The following is a 16323-nucleotide window of genomic DNA, read 5'->3' as shown; positions in this document are numbered from 1 at the left end:
AAATTTTTTGGCGGCGTCGTCCACTAATCGCAATCGACCAAATTTTCTTTTCAACGATTGAGTTAGTTCAATCTCTTTGACTATATATGCCAAGTTGTTGTGCAGTAAAGTCCACGAGGGTGAAGCGTCTTTCAGCTTCGACGGACGTGAATGTTTCAAAGTGATTTCGCGCTTTAATTGCAAATGGAGTTAAGCAATTTGACTCATCGCCATCCGCATCTAGTGATATTTGCCGATCAAAATTGTCAGTTTTAAATGGTGCTCTAAAAGACAACGGAAAATTTTACGTTTTACTTGATCTACAAGTTGAAGTTTATTCTGATAGAATATGGGAACTTGTTCGAAACATTGAATTTCTAATAAGACATAAAGTGGAGATGAAACAGTTTTACAATGAAAGAGTGAAATAAAATTAGAACTCTTTAGTGTAGCAAGTGTATTTTGCTGTTCTTTGATAACATATCCTAGTAGTAGAAATTTTTGTGTTAGTAAGATAAAGGCGGTCTGTTTTAATTTGCGTTCAAGATTGCAAAAATTTTTGTAAATGGATAGATCCTAGTGATCCATTTCAAGTATCCCTGGGCTGATCATATAAAAATGTTTAGCGTCAATCTGTACATTTGGGTGTACTGAACCAAACCACTTTTGTTTTCTAAATAGTTTGCATTTTTCGCATTTACGATAAACAGGTGATTCTTTTGAAATTTTTTATCCGTTTCGGATGTCTGCTTTAGTGTAAAGAGTGAGAGAAGGGGCTTCATTTGGGATGGTTATATGTATATCCACAAATTTTTGCGATGCTTTGCCTGTAACAAAAGTAAAACCTTCGTTATATTGTATAAAAATATCTTGATGATGTGTAGCGCAATAAAGGCGATCGTCATTACAATAATAAATAGGTTTAGTGAGTACTTCGAAACGAGAAAGTGCTGCTTCCTCATAAGGGTGATTTTGAAAACAAATTTTGTACATGTGTGCATTGTGTTTTTGTCCAGCATTAGTTTCGTTTTCTGCGAGTGTTTCGTTATAATACCGTTTTTGAAACTTAATAATTCATGCTTAAGATCTACCAACATCAAAGTTTTGGCAGTGCTTATTCGGTTACCAAGTGATTCTTGCTTCAATAGCGTGGTTGGGGGACAGTATTTCCATTCAAGACCACATTTAAAACTTGTTTTTAACGTAATAAACACTTTCTGACTTTACGTCAAAAATAAGCGTGATGTTAGTTAATTGAAGTGACCATCCTAGTGCGTAGATGACGTGATACTCGTGTTCTGAGTTTTTCAGGGACAGCTATCCCAGGGATTATCTGTGGCATTTGGGATACATTCGTGATCCCGTGGATTATATACCTTTTTTCCTTGTTGAAAAGGAAAAGGGTGATAGCGATCGAGTTAAAAACGACCATGTTTGGCTTCGATAAGAGCTTGTCAGCGTGGGCAATTAGGTTCGTTAAAATGTATCATCTGTGGGTGATAGTGATGTTTTTACGAGACCGAGGCGTGCAAGTTCTCTACCAGCTTCAACTTCTGTAGAAAAGAGAGTTCTTTCCATATTGTTAACATAAGAATCATCGTGATCAAACCGGAAGCCTCTCTTAAGTGAGATTTTGTGGAAAAAACTTTCTTTGTCGCTGAGTTTCCCCATTTATGCCGTATGCGCATACTTGAAAAATTCGAGATTGTGAGAAGATTGATACTTGGCCAGGGAAGGTTTGAAAGTCTGCCGGTTTGATCTTACGATCGCCATTCTTATTGAGCTCATAAAAATGCATAGTTGTGATATGCTGTGGGGAGCAATCATAGTGAGAATATCAAATCTTGAACTCCTGACTTGGGCGTTGAAGTTTTGCGATTGTCAACTTTAATTGATTGTTTTATGAAGAATGGAGGGGAAATGAATAAATTAATCCAAAGTATGATTAAATTTGCAATGGACATGTGCAAGATAGTCCTGCAGTTTTTTTTGTATATCTGTCAAAATTAAAGTGTAATTCTTGAAAAGGGTGATGGGTTTGTTTTTACTCTGAAAGTAGGTGGAGAAGCTGCTTGTGGACGGAAGATGAAGTTTCTCTTGTTCAACTACCAGCTCAATAGAGAAAGTGATTTTAGATAGTTTGAGTTAATCGTGTACTCTTTGTTTTCGTACTGTCGTGATATTGTTTTCTTTGCCGAAAAATGTAATTGTTTACAGTTTTTATGATCTCCAAAAAAGGCTGGTGGGGAACTACAATTTTTGGGTCAAGTTTTATTGGTAAAGATGGATAATTCTGGTGGTGTCAGGTTGTGTCCCAAAACAGTGATGAGGGTGTTGGTCTGGATCTGAGGTGGGTGAGTTTGACCATAATGTATTCATAAGTGATGTACCATGAAAATTTAGTGGTAGCTAACTTTGAAAAGGTGATGAATTGACTATATTAAAAGAGTGATTCCAGTGAGCTTGTGAAAGTAGAGGCTCAGTTACTGGTCCTTGTGTGGTTTTCAAAATATGCCGGATTTGGTGCAAGAAAAAGACAACTGAGCGGATCAGAAACAGAAATTTCAGAAATGAGACAGATATCTTGTGTTATATCGTCTATATCAGAAACAGTGTGAATTGGCCGTGGCAATTCGGAACTACTTGTCTTAATTTATGTTAGCAAAGTTAATTGGTTGAGTCAAAAATTGTGGTGTTTTCGAATAGTTGATTAGATCAGGATGTGGTGCTCATTGTGGAGCCTATACGAGAGGTGCTTGTTGTTGTAATGTTGCGTTTGCAAAAAAACCTTAGTATGGCAATAAAGTTTGTGTATTTATTTGTTGTTGTGATAGCGCTTGGTGTATTTGCGCTTGACTATGAAATGAGGGTATGGGATTACTGACTTTAGGGTAATGTGGTGGAAGTGTCCAGTTGGACGAGGAGGTTGATCTGTAGATTTGGCAGTAGTAATGACAGAATATTGATGTTCTTTGGTTTCTTGTGCTCGTGGCTTTTTATTAAAGAGTTAAAATGAAGTTTTTGTGGCTGGATTGTTTGGTAGCGTCGCTCTATGAGCTAATTGGTGATTCTGAGGCTGGGAGTGTACTTGGGTAAGTGTTGGGTGGCTGATTAGAGGACGCAATTGTGAGATTCGTTGTTGGCCCAAAGTGGGGCAGTGATCACAGTAAAATATTTTACAGTGAGTAAAAGATGGAACTACAATTACCTGTAAGTTCAGAACCAGTATACTAATTCGGATGGCTGAGAGGGCTTATTCTGGTGGTAGGACTTTTTGTTGAGAGAGGAGATCTAAGAAATCAAGAGAAAAAACTGTTAATAAATCTTCAACTCTATAATCTTTTTGTGCAAAAGAAGAAATAATATGTGGATATTGAACATTTTTTTGAAAATTGTTTTGTTTGGCGAGTTGTTGATTTTAGTCATCGAAATTACGAAATTCTTTGTTATACTTTTTGCCGTAAGGGGCTGGGATAGCGTCTAGATTTATTGTATATACTATATGAGTGTACAGAAATTAAGATATATTCGGTGTTGCTTGTTGTGGGAAAATAGGAAGAAAGAAAAGAGCAATGTGTTAGTTGTTAAAGTCCCGTATATAGGACACTCATTCAGATCAAGTGTGTGAATATAAGATTTGGTCCAGATTATAAAAAAATCTGGAAAGCGTATCTGCTTTGTTTTTAAACTTTGGATGTATCGACGATTGTCAGCGTATGGAGTTCTGCGAAACAAAACTTCAAGTCAATGTTTTGAAGTAATTTGCATACCTGTCTGTGCGGTAGAGACAAGTTGAACTTACAGTGCTGTGAGACTTAATGTTGAAGATTGAGAGGGGGCTGCTGTGAACTTTGTTTCGACATTCGGCTGCTGTGAGCTCGTTGATTTTTTCCGCTGTTGAAATGTCTGGAATTAGGTAAGAACTGTACTGTGAGACAGCGCTTTTGATTTTGTTTGAAATGTGAGAATGTTGTGAAGAATTTAGAGCTTTCTGAGTTTAGAAAACAAAGAGATTGAGGGAGATTTTAGAGAAGATTTTAGAAGGAAAAAATGAAGTAGCGAGAGAAGAGTTAGAGTTCGAAGAGAAGTTTGTAAAGAGCTGAGAGAGAAGTATCCAAAATGAAAGAAGCAAGTGACTGGCCAGAGCAAAAGACTGTGAAGTGATTTTGGACGATGCAATTTTGTCTGAAAAAATTACCGAGTCATATATCGTTTAGTTAATTAGATTAGGGGAATAAGTTAAGTAGTTTGGGGAAGTTTTCCCCGACCGATCTTTGTGTTGGCTACTAACGGAACTTTGGTTTAACTTACTTTCTTGTATAGTCTTGGCGAATGGCGTGTCTCCCCTTTTTTCTCATATCCTGACGGAGGAGTTTTTATGGTTCTCTTAGGGTTGCAGTTGGAAAGATGTTTCATATGCTTTGTTAGCTTAGTAGAGGAGGTTTATTATTTTCTCGGTGAAAGTAATTGTATAAAGGGGGAGAGGGGTGAAAGAACAACTCGAATTCTCCCTTTCGTGTGAGAGAACTGGGAAATTGTGTTTTAGTGGACTTCTGTTTATGGGGTATTTGGAATATTATGCTAAATTGTGTTCGGCTAAGTAAAGCAAGAGAAGTGATAATGTCTTTCGGATATGTGATATTTGTTTGGTTTAGAAGTGCGTTGTGCGTGACGCCGTAATTTTTGACTGTGGTACAAAAACTCTGTAGTCTTTGACCGGGCATCTCTCGTATTGTAGTTTTCCGAGGGTGTCTCAGGTATTTCAGACAAAGAACAAGATGGGAGGATTCATTATTTGATGGTATGTCCCGGTTGTCTAGACTGAACGAGACAGCTTTTGACTAAGTGACAGTCGGTTTTTGAGAGTGAAGTCGAAATAAAGGGTTATCGGAAGAATAATTCTGCATTTGTGCTCGAACAAATAACTGCTTTGTGTAATATGGGACAAAATTACCACGATGGCGGGTTATTTGTTTTCCTGAAAAGTCCTGTTGTGTATACGTTACCAGTGTGGGGTATCGACTAATTTATAGGATCCAATTTTATGTAGTTGGATCTGTTTTGAAAATCCAACCTGAGGGGCTTTTCTGCAATGAGAAAATAGGTTTTTATTTTTTGTGGTTGAGCCGTTCCGAAACGGCAATTTATAAACGTGCGTAAATGTTTAATCTAATTTATAAACGTGCGTAATTGTGTACATCATTAAAAACTTCAGAGGGTATCTTATCACAAGTTAAGAACCAAAGTGCAAAAGTTCACTACTGTAATCGTTCAATTTGGGGATGGTGATTGTGATGATCAGTATGTGTATGATATCGGAACGATTGGCATGGGTAATTTTGTGACGGTTTACATTGTCCAAAAACTATCTTTAGTGGAGGAGAGGTTAAACATTATTGGTTTTTTGGAATTCGTGCCAAAAACAAGTTCATATGGTGAATAGTTTCATATTGGTTCTACTTGTGAATTCAACCTAAAAGGGAATGTTTTCACTTGCTGTGACCATGTGTCATTTTGAGAATGTAAAACTGTGCAGAGACACGTGTTCAATTGTGGATTACTATTTTCTACTAGTTCATTTGACCATGGTGCATAAGGTGTGCGTGATTTAAATTGTACATTATATATCGACGGCAAAAATATGCAAAATTGCCATTATTATATTCATTTCCATTGTCAGTTACTAGAATATCGGGTATTCCGAATTCAACCTTCCAAAGGTCAAATAATACAATGAATACGTTTGCCGCATCTTTTCTGGGAGTAGGGTGAAGAACAACATAATGCGTGAATGCATCTACTATAACATAGACGTAGGAGTTTCCATCTGAGGACGGAAAGGTTGGTTTTTCGTGGCCATTGAAATACGGTGATTGAAGTATGGTTAAACATCTAGAAAGGGTTGCTGGGGAGTCATTAAGAGGCTTGGCATGGGTTTGCTCGTTTGACAATTCAAGCGATCTTCTGTAAGTAATGCTATCCAAGTTTCTATATTTGGAAAGTAAAAATTATCCGATGTTGTAGCATAGGTTTTCTCACGACCACGATGGCCTAAAAGATCGTTTGATTGTGCGGTATGAATTACTGTTAAGATTAAAAAAAATGATAATCTTTTTTCCGGTGAGTATGTCTCTGGTATGTAATCTAAGAGTTAATTTGTTTCATTTATAGTCTATAGTGATGCGAAAGTCCATTATTTGCTCGGATTGTTAAAGTAGGGATAGTAGGATGGCTTTTGTTTTTTTTTTCCAAAGATAAAATTGTCGTAGGAAAGCTTCGTGCTGTTGTGTTTCGTGTAAGAATGTTTCAGTGATTTCTGTTTGTTCATCATGGAAATAGTTGTATAATTTTGGTGATTTAAGTATGAAATCATAAGTTGCAGGGAGTGAGAATTTTGTGCTGTTGATCAGTTCCACATAATTTGAATTTTGCGTATCAGTTGTAATTGGTTCGGTTTTATTCATGTTTAGTTTAACATCTGTGGATTGTACTATGGGGCAATCTTCTAAATGTAGTTGAATTTGTTTCAAATGTTGCGTTCTGTGGTATTGGATGTGTTCAAAAATCTGTGCTTTTGTTTTATAGTTTGGTAAGGTTTGGAAAATTAATTCAGGTTCGTTGGTTTTTCTAAACCCTAAGACTTGGTTTGTTCTTCTGTGTGAACAAGAAAAGTTTTTATTTGTGGTCAGTATATAGAATAACAGGGTGTTGTAACCCTTGGATAATGAATTCATACTGTTAAAGTGCATAGATTATTGCAGAACAGTCACGAATAATGGTTGAAAATGTAATTCCTGTTGTAGAAAACAGGCGAGCATTTATGGATACTAGTTCCATTTTTCCGAAATGGTTTTTCTGGAGAAGTGTAGCTCCAATGCCATAGTTCAAGGCATCACATAGAATTTCAAACGGATTTCCTAAAATGGGACCTGCAGGAAGAAGTGTTTCGTCTGTAAGTTCTTTTTTAACTCTATCAAATGTTTGTTTATGAAACGAATTCTAATGTCCATTTGAAATGTACTGCGTATCTAAGTTGGAGATAGAATGGTCTCAGGATTACTTGAGGAAATTAGACATATTTTGAGATAGTTAATAATCCAATTTTATTTTGTATTTCTTTTCTTTTTTGTTGGTTGCAGTTCCATGAAGCCGTCTTTTTCAGATTTCAGTGGATTTAAAAGATTAATTTGTACTTGGTGTCATAAAAAAGCATTTGATTCTTAAAAAGAAAGATTTTTGTGGTGCAGCTTTAGGTTTTTGATTTTTTGGAATTTTGTGGCATTTATCTAATGTCTGTAATATTTTGTCCGTTACGGTTCCATGAATAAAGACATCGTTAAGATACGCGATGATCTTTTTTTGACAAAATATTGGTTCAAATATACAGCTCATAAAGGTTGCGAAGGCGGCTGGGCCGATAGAAATACAATAAAACAAGCGTTCAAAACAGTATTGGTGTGCTGCAATGACAAAATTTGTGAGTCGTTCTCAAGGTTCGCTTTGGCTGTTTGTTTTTTTGCGCTTTTCATGTCGGCTATGGAAAAAACCGATGCTCTGATGCTTGTGAGAATGATTTGTATTGGCTCTGGTGGCCAACTACATTTAGTTCCCTCAATCATTGTGTTTAACTGACGAGCATCTGGGACATTTCTAAGTGGTTCTCTTTTTTTAAGGATAATTACTGTATTAATGAAGGTGTTCCATGTAGTAAGGGAATCTAAGTTTTTGGGTGCAGCTATGACAAAATGTGTTAACAAGTCGAATAAATGTTGTACTCGTTCTTGTAACTGTGATGGTATACGAGTATTTTGTTGCTTTTGGAACACTGCAGTCGCTTTCAGAGGTGGGTGGACTTCAATTTTTATTAACCCTACATCAAAATTAGATGCGGCATAACAAAGTTTATATCGGATTAAGAGCTGTGATACTTGTTCAAGTTGTGTTTGTTTCTGTTTAGTGTGTTCGAAATTGACTACTTGCAGAAAACATTCTCTATGTCTGTGAACATAGAGGTGTCAGATGGTATGTGAAAAGTGTTCTATTGTGCTTTAAAATTGCGTTCCTGTTTTTTGGACAAATTTAAGCAACATATTTTATTAAGTGATTCTGATGTACCGTGTGTAAGGTATTTGAAGTACAGGCATCCATAAACGATCAAAAGGCTGAAATTATACTGAGTGATCTCGGATAACGGGAAACAATTGTGAATAACATAACGGTGATTTGGTGGAGGATTCTTAGAAATTTAAGAACTTTGTTTTATAGTTGTGTTTATCTCTAGCGTGTAAAATGAACGTTTCATTGTTTCTACATATTTTTCTAGGAAGAGAGTGTTTAGTTGCTGCTTCGATGAGTTCTGTATTCTGTTAAATCCGGATAAAGAGTAAGTTTAACAGTTCCGAGAAGAATAAGTTTTTACAGTTTCACAAATTATTTGCTGCTGAGAGAAAAGAATGTCGATGATTTCATTCGTATTTTGTAACATTTTTGATTTCATTCCAAATATTGTAATTTAATACGTTAAGTATAGCTCCAGAGTGAACTAAGAAATCAATTTCAAGTTGCGGCGGGGAAAATGTTTTTGTGTGATCAGGTGACTGTTGTGTAAAGACTGTAAGTGGTAGCACTCAAACGTTAGTTTTGCAAGATGTGAAAAGAATGTAATCATCTGTGTGAGTATTACATTATTCCTGACAGTTAAAATTTTTGATCTTGTTTATCTTGGTTGAGTTCCAAGAGTAAGTCTTTAAATTTTTGTTCGAGAACTTGCTCTTCTGAAACACCTGGCTCTTCCATTTGTTCTCTGTTAGACTTTGTGTCGTCTGTTTTTCTCTTGGTCTTGAACTGAATTATTGTAATTGCGTACATTTTAAAGGCGATTGCCTGAAAATGGTCGTCGTGAACAATTTTCATCTAAATTGTAATTAGGGCATTGTGGTCTAGACTTAATAGAGTAAGTCTTATTATTATTTTTTTTATTATTAATATTATTATTATTATTATTAATATTTTAATTATTAATATTTGTATCGTTTGGTTCTTTCTGAAGACTCCGTGGTCTCGGGAATGGTGATACCGTTCTGTTTGTTGGTTTAAAATTACTGTTTCAAACAAATGGTTTTGAATTTGAAAATGAGGGATTTTTAGGATACCTATGTCGAGAGGTTTTTAGAGTTTCCCTGATACTGCTTCGTGAGCGATAGGGGATTGTTAGTGATTTACCAGTCATATTGTTTGATGTGACTAATTTATTTGGAAGGTTTTAGTTTCCTTTCATTGCTTGACTAACAATTTGTCTTTGAAAATTAGATTTTTCCAGTGGTCTTAGGTAGCTCTGTTCGGGCAGGTGGAAATACTTTGCTCTGATTGTAAACATTTTTTTTACAAGTTTTAAGGAATAGTGATTTCCCTTTAAAATTTGGATTATTTGATTACTTATGTTGTACTACATTGATGCCATATGCAATATCTTGTTACATAGTTCTGACCTCGTCTTTTGAGAGGTTATCTATATCCGAGGATATATTATTTGTGGATGAGAAAGGAGTGGAATTTGTGCTTATTTTGTGTCTACCTATTTGTGTTATAGTGATGTCTTCATGATGGATTTTCTCAACTAGTTGTGAAAATGGAAGCCGTGGCTCCAATGCTGTTGATCCGTGTTTAGAAAATTTATTAAGAGCTATTCCAGCTAATTGTGGATCTGGTACTCTAAAAAGGGCGTCATTCATCAGTGCAGTTCTCATGTCGGGAAAAATATTAACCCATGTTTTTCTAGCCTTTTGTTCAATTCGAAGTGCTAATTTTTTTAATTTGTTCTCATGAGGCACGTGTTATGCTTTATAGGAACATTTTTTGGTGCTTGTGATTGTTGGTTGTCAAAGGTCTTGTGGAATTCTCGGCAGAAGGCTTGCCAGTTTTTTTAATTTCTTGGGGTAAATGTGTGTACCATTGCTGTGCCGGGCCAATTAGGACCGTTTGTATCATAGTGATTCGTTTAAGAGTCCACGCTTTGTGGAACGGTGAATCAGTTTGTTCAGGTCCTCCTGTCATGACCATGTTCGCTGTGATGGCGTTTGAAAAAAATTATGTAATGTATGCGGTGTCGGTACCATCAAACGGTCTTAATGACTGGTGCCAGGGCGTTGAGCCTCCTACTTAACGGTGTATCATTTGTGAATTTTGTCTAAAAACTGGTGAAGGGATTTTTGTAGACGCTGCTTGGAATAAGTAAGGAGTTGGAGCGTTTGTTGTTTTTTGAGTATGTTGAGAATTAAATTGTCTAACACAATTTACTAACTGTTGGGTAGCTAATTGAATATTCTGGTTGTTTGTTGATGCTGGTTGAGTAGATACGTTTATAATGACAGGTTCAGTGTTAAAGTGTACTGAATTTTGTCTCTGTAAGCGTGATAAAGGTGCATTTAGATATGGGTAGTACTGGAAGAGTTGTATTTAGTGGATCCGAGCTCGGTGTCAAATCGGTGGAATTCACAGGTTGTCTATTTCTGTGATTTTCATAGGTATTTGTTTAATATTGGTATGGTTAATTACCTCGTGATTATTATTATTTTATTATTATTATTATTGTTTTTGTTAGTATTGTTATGATTATTTTCAACATCCATTAGTGAAAAAGTATTTACAGTAGGAGATAAAAAAAAGTGTTCCATCATCTAGAAGTGTGGAGATGAAGTCAGTTTATGTGATTTCGTTCAAATTAGAGTACATCGGTTGTTAAAGAACTATAGTATCCATGTTTGCTACTGGTGATGCTTCCAAGGATGTATTTGTGTTTACTTGTAAAAGTACTTGTAAAGGAATGTTTGTAAAAGTAATTGTTGATTTTTGGTAATTCGATTTTTAATTTCAGTATTGTTATGATCTACTTTTAGTTTTTGTATGATTTCCGATGGTACTTCTGTGATAAAAAAAATTTCAGGAAACCAATTTGGATCATAAATGTGCTGTAGTGTTTCTGGTAGTTTCGTCATCAGTTGTGGATAGAATTTTGCAATGAGTTTTGTAGCTGAAAAAATGTGTTGCACTAAACTGTTCCAAAATCTGTGTATATTTACCAAATAAAAGTGTGAGAAAATTTAATATCTCTGCTTCAGATAAATCTTCATCTTTTGCAGAATTTTGTATGTTTTTATGAGGCGACTGAAAACCTTCAATTTCCTGTCTAGACATCTTGTCTACGCTTTCTTTTCGTGACTGTAAAGTGCCGGTATTTAGTGTTGACGCTAAACGTTTTAGAAATTCAATTGATGATTTTCTGAAAATACAAGCTCTATCGGGAGGTTGTAATTCTGTTCATACTCCGTTAAAGAACTCAAACAATGTGTCCGATAGTGGGTTAAATGAAGTGTCATAGTTGAGTGAAACATAAGTGTTACTGAGGGGATGACAAATAAAAATAATTGAGCCCTCTGTGAGTTGAGCTCCGTAAATTTCTATTAAATATGAGAGAAAAGCAATCCTTGAGAATTTTGTCCCGTGAGGAGAGGAGAGGCTGTTGCTCTTTTGCAAAATGGTGGTGTTTGAGTTTTTTTCTGTGTTTAGAAGTAAGTTTTATTCATCATGATGTTGATATTATGCAATCCTAAATGGTAGTATTTCAAGTATAAGAAGTTTCTTCTGTTGTGTAAGAACAGCAAATTGTAATTCATGCGAATTAGCATGCTGTTTTGATGACGTTTGGGTAGTGTGACGGCTCATGTTTTTTTCAATTCTAGTATTTTTGTTATAAATTTTTTAAATAATTTCTGGAGTTGTGTTCCCCGTTTTCTAAATTTTATGTGTAAAAAGTGTATGAAGTTATATAAACTAGCTCTCAATCGTTTTCTCAATAACGAAAAACGCGTTTTTATGAGTCATTTTTACGGTTAGAGTTTGTTAACTCACTGGTCGCACCAGTTAAAGCAGACCCGAGGTGTGCTCCTTTTACGACCTTAAGTTATAAAAAAACTAGGACTACTTATTTTAGCGTGCGAAGCAGGCTTGCCTATATATCTTAGACTAACCGACTCACTAAGACACACAGATAAACTTCTATTAACACGGTGGTAATACAGTATAGCATAGGAGTCCAGAGTACACATATGGTGTATCTGAACTAACAGACTGACTGAGTTAGTGCTGCATGCGATTATATCAGACAATAGTGTCTTCTCATTCTCTGATTGGTTGGAGGTGTACATCCAGTATTTCTGATGCTATATAAAAATTCTATAAAAACAAGAAAATCAGAAATAATTCCGCTCGGAAAATCATAAATTCCAAAATCAATTATGACTTTGTATGATTCTAGAATTTTCTAGATTGTTCTGTGTGATTGACAGGAAAAAATCCGTTTGATTATCAATTATTTTGCATGCCTCAATAAAATGAATGCTTTAATTGTTCCGACCACTCTCTAGGGGGGAGGAACTATATACTCAAATGGGTTTTTTTTGTTCAGTCAATTTTGGCCGATCGATATATTCATAGTAGAGAGTTGAGACTGGTATCATTAGAAAGCTTGTCCAGCGTAGAATATGGAATTAGAAAGATTTTTTTGATTTTCGTTTTTGACAGGGAGATATCGAGGTTTAAACTTTCGAGAAAATAGAGTGAATTCCGTTGATTTCATTCACCTTTTTTCGGAATTTTTTACTTAAACTTCGCGAATTTTGATAAAATTTAATGAAATTTTTCAACAAATTGTTGTTGATTTTAAGTTAAAAGACAAAATATACTGTCCGCTATTTTCAATGATTTTTTTGTCACAAATGCCGGCTTAAAATTTCATAAAGTTCAAACTTTTTCATCAAAAACAGCACGAAATAAGTTTCTTTAGTTTCTGATTAAATTTGCAGGAAGTGCACACCCAAACAGCACTAACACAATCTTTGTAGACTGAAAAGGGGCTAATTTTACTTCAACTTCCCTTGTGAGTACTCTGTAAATAAATTTTTTTTGCTAACTTCACTTGTTGTTTATCAAAAACGCAGCATTTATTTTTGATTTTTTAAAAAACAAAATATCTATATCAATGACATTCCAAAAAATAAATATTCCTAATGGACAATCAGCGTTGGCAGCACTAGTTCTAAAACCAATCTTGGATCGTTACAATCCTAAAACAATTCGGATTGTTATCAGTTTTTTATAAAAGAAAATTCGATCTTTTTTTTTATTATTTAAATAACAGAACATTTCAAATCAAAGCTCACTAGTGATAGGTCCTATTGGCTTCCTAATTAGCTCAATTTTTTTTATCTAGTTGATTGCTCGAAAACTCATGGTCGTTTTGACTTTTAAAATATTTGACTTTTAAATAAAAAATGGCTTATTGAACTTTGCCTCCATTTTTCTCTTAATTTGGTCAAATTGTAGTTTAGTGTCAGCAATCAAAGAGAGCTCCCTCTTTCTGCTGAATTCAAATTTAGTTTAAATTGCGGTTTTACGCCTTAAGTTATGGTGTTCTGGCTTTGATACTACTAAATTTCACTTTTATTTTTTTAAAACTTTTAGGTATTTGGCCATTTGTCATGATTTCTAGTTTTGTCAAACTATCATGTTAATGTCAGTTCATATATCACATTTTTTGCGTTCAAAATAACGCACAAATGATAATATTTAAATCCTTAAAGATAAAGATTGTGGTTCTTAACCGCTTCGTCAATACTTTCTCAAAGAATTTAATTGATTTTTTAATTTTTTGTCTTTAACTGTCGTTTTTACTTTGTCTTTTTAGTGGTATTTAATTTACTGTACAATGACCCGGTTTTATTGGCTTTTTCTGGAAAAATTAGATTACCCGATGTTCTGATATTAGAAGATAGATAATGGCTTTCATGACTTTGAAAACAATTGTTTTCCAAAATGAAAAAAAAATTCATCTTTGCAATTTTGTTCCTTTTATTGTCTGTTTGTTAACAAATCTCGCTGATTAAAGGTTAAAGATGAAATTTTTGTCGTCAAAGGAAGGTGTCAAAAGGGGTTGGTGACCCAAAATCTAATGTTTTTGAAGAATTTGTTATGACCCTACTGGCTTCGACACGGGTTTTTCACAAAAAAAGTAAATTAATTTTTGATTTTTGTCATATTTGACGTTCTTCTTTTAGACGTAAGACATGTTCTGGATAATTGCAGTTCTCAATAGCTTCTTTTGGATGAAAGGACGAAACTATTCAAATCTTTCATTTCGTAATTAATGGCTTTCATGTCTTTGGAAATAAATTTTTTTCGATAAAAACAAGTTTTAAATAATTTTGCATTTTTTCGTTTTTTCTAATTGTTGCTTATTTTCATCAATGAGAAGCCACATAATACATCGTCGGTGTTTGATGAAGGTGCAATCGAACATATTATGGGGGCCCAAGTATGGTTTTACGGCTTCCAAAGCATTTTCTGGCAAGTTTTAATTTATTTTTTGATTGTTGTCTATTTGTTGTTCTTTTTGTATCTGCATAAAAAATTGAATACCAAGAGTTCCTAAATCCCTTCTATAGAAGAATTGGTAATTGTGCAATTATGGGATTTTTGAGTTGATTCTTAATGGTTTTCATTACTTTGAAATTAATTTTTTTTTTTTTAAAATTCAGCGAAATTTCTAACTTTAAAGTTTCTGTTCTTTTTTGTCTGATTGTTACCAAGCTTTATTATGAACTGGCGAATAAATATTTTTTTTCTGGTAAATTACAAGTTATTTTGTTTTTTTTTAGTTTTATCTGACGCTATTTTGTCTTTGTTATTCATAAGTTTTGTTTTTAAAAATGGACATAAATTTTTTGATGTAATTAATGTTTGTTGTTGTTGTTTGATTTTGCCGTTCGTCTTCGCTCGCTTTCTTAATATCGGCATATCTCATAAATCTAAAGCATCATTTTTTACCCCACTGAGTTATTTGCTTTGGAGGCTAACTTTTCGTTCATACACCAGTTTTTTTTGAAAAATACTTGAATTTTTTGTGTTTTTCTATCTGTTCCTCATTTGGTATACAATTATGCCAAAATTGTGGATGAGCGGGGTCGGAACTTTATGTCCGATCGCACATTACTGAGCCGCCTTGTTTTTTACAGTTGCATATCTCGTTGCAATTATTAAGCAAGTTTTGACAATTTCTAATAACAAATGTTCAATATTCCGCCCTCTCAAGAACAAAATAAAGGCCAGAAAGTTTTTGTTTAGTAAACAGTGATTGCTAATATAATTTTAATTTTGTTACCTTTTGTGATCGGGTTTTTCCCAAAATATCGTGCTAAATAAAAACATCATTTGTAAACGGCTAAGGAAAAAGACGTAGTTAGTAGGGTTCAGTACAAACGGTCCGTATTCCTTTTTTTTCAATATCTCAGAATTAAGTTATATGAATGGCCAGTACTCTATGCATGACGCAAGTTACACAGGTTGGTCTGAGTTTCAAGTAATTTTTTCAGCATGAAAAATAATATCAGTTTCGTTATTCAACAGGATAAGAATCAAGAAAAATTTAAAAAAACACACTACAAAGAAAATTATAAAATTTACAAATTTTACTATATATTTCAACTGGTGGGCAACTGATTGTCAAAAATCTCATTTTTCTCAAGGGCAAGTTAAGCATTGAATACAGTTCACTTTATTTAAGTACGCTCATTATAGTTTCGCAATCGTTGGAATTGCTAGAACAAGTTGACTGTAGTACTTATGCAGCCAATACGAGCAAAAAACATAGAAGCTCAGATTGAAATTGTTTGAAAAGTTTTTTAAAACATAGCAACTATTCGCCCTCGATCAGATAATATGTAACAGAAACTTTTCAACTACGATTGAATAAAGAAACTATGCTTTTTCAAAGTATTGTTCAAAACAATGTTAACAGATATCAAAAGAACGGAAGTGGTAATCTTAGCAAAAAAAAGAAATCTTTACTCATTGATCTATTAAATTGCCTTGTAGTCGTGACTGAATTTGTTGAAAGAGTGAAAAATAGTATTTCTTTGTAGTGTGTGAAAACTATAGTGTAACTGCGAACGAAAATTCTGTTCGCAAGAGTTAACTTAGCATTATACAAAATAACTGAAGAGCTACTATGTACTTTATTCAGAGCAGAAAAACAAATGTCTGATAAAGATGATATGCATCTGTAAAGGATGGGCCTTTTATGAGCGTTGTGAGGTTTCGAAACAGAAAAAGCTCAAATAATATTTACCAAACATTTTACAAGTTGTTTTTTGTTTGCAATCATTTTAAAATGCATTGCAATTTTACAGTTCCGAGACACACCAAGGTTATAAAATCAAGAGATGTACCCCATATAAGTAAAATTAGACCTGAATGTTTGCGAAGGTACCACATTGTAATGAAACGAAAAAG

The 16323-nt window shown here is 34.3% G+C and overlaps 1 protein-coding gene across 1 annotated transcript in view; it reads left to right on the top strand.

The window, feature by feature from the left end:
- Window positions 1–16323, top strand: part of LOC142337829 (uncharacterized) — a 331067-nt gene that overhangs the window by 91003 nt on the left and 223741 nt on the right. The window lies entirely within an intron of this gene.

This window comes from Convolutriloba macropyga, chromosome 4, assembly GCF_964194025.1.
Source record: "Convolutriloba macropyga chromosome 4, txConMacr16.3, whole genome shotgun sequence".
Classification (NCBI taxonomy): Eukaryota; Metazoa; Xenacoelomorpha; order Acoela; family Convolutidae; genus Convolutriloba; species Convolutriloba macropyga.
The sequence above is the reverse complement of the archived record's forward strand: the minus strand, read 5'-3'. Positions and strand labels throughout refer to the sequence as shown.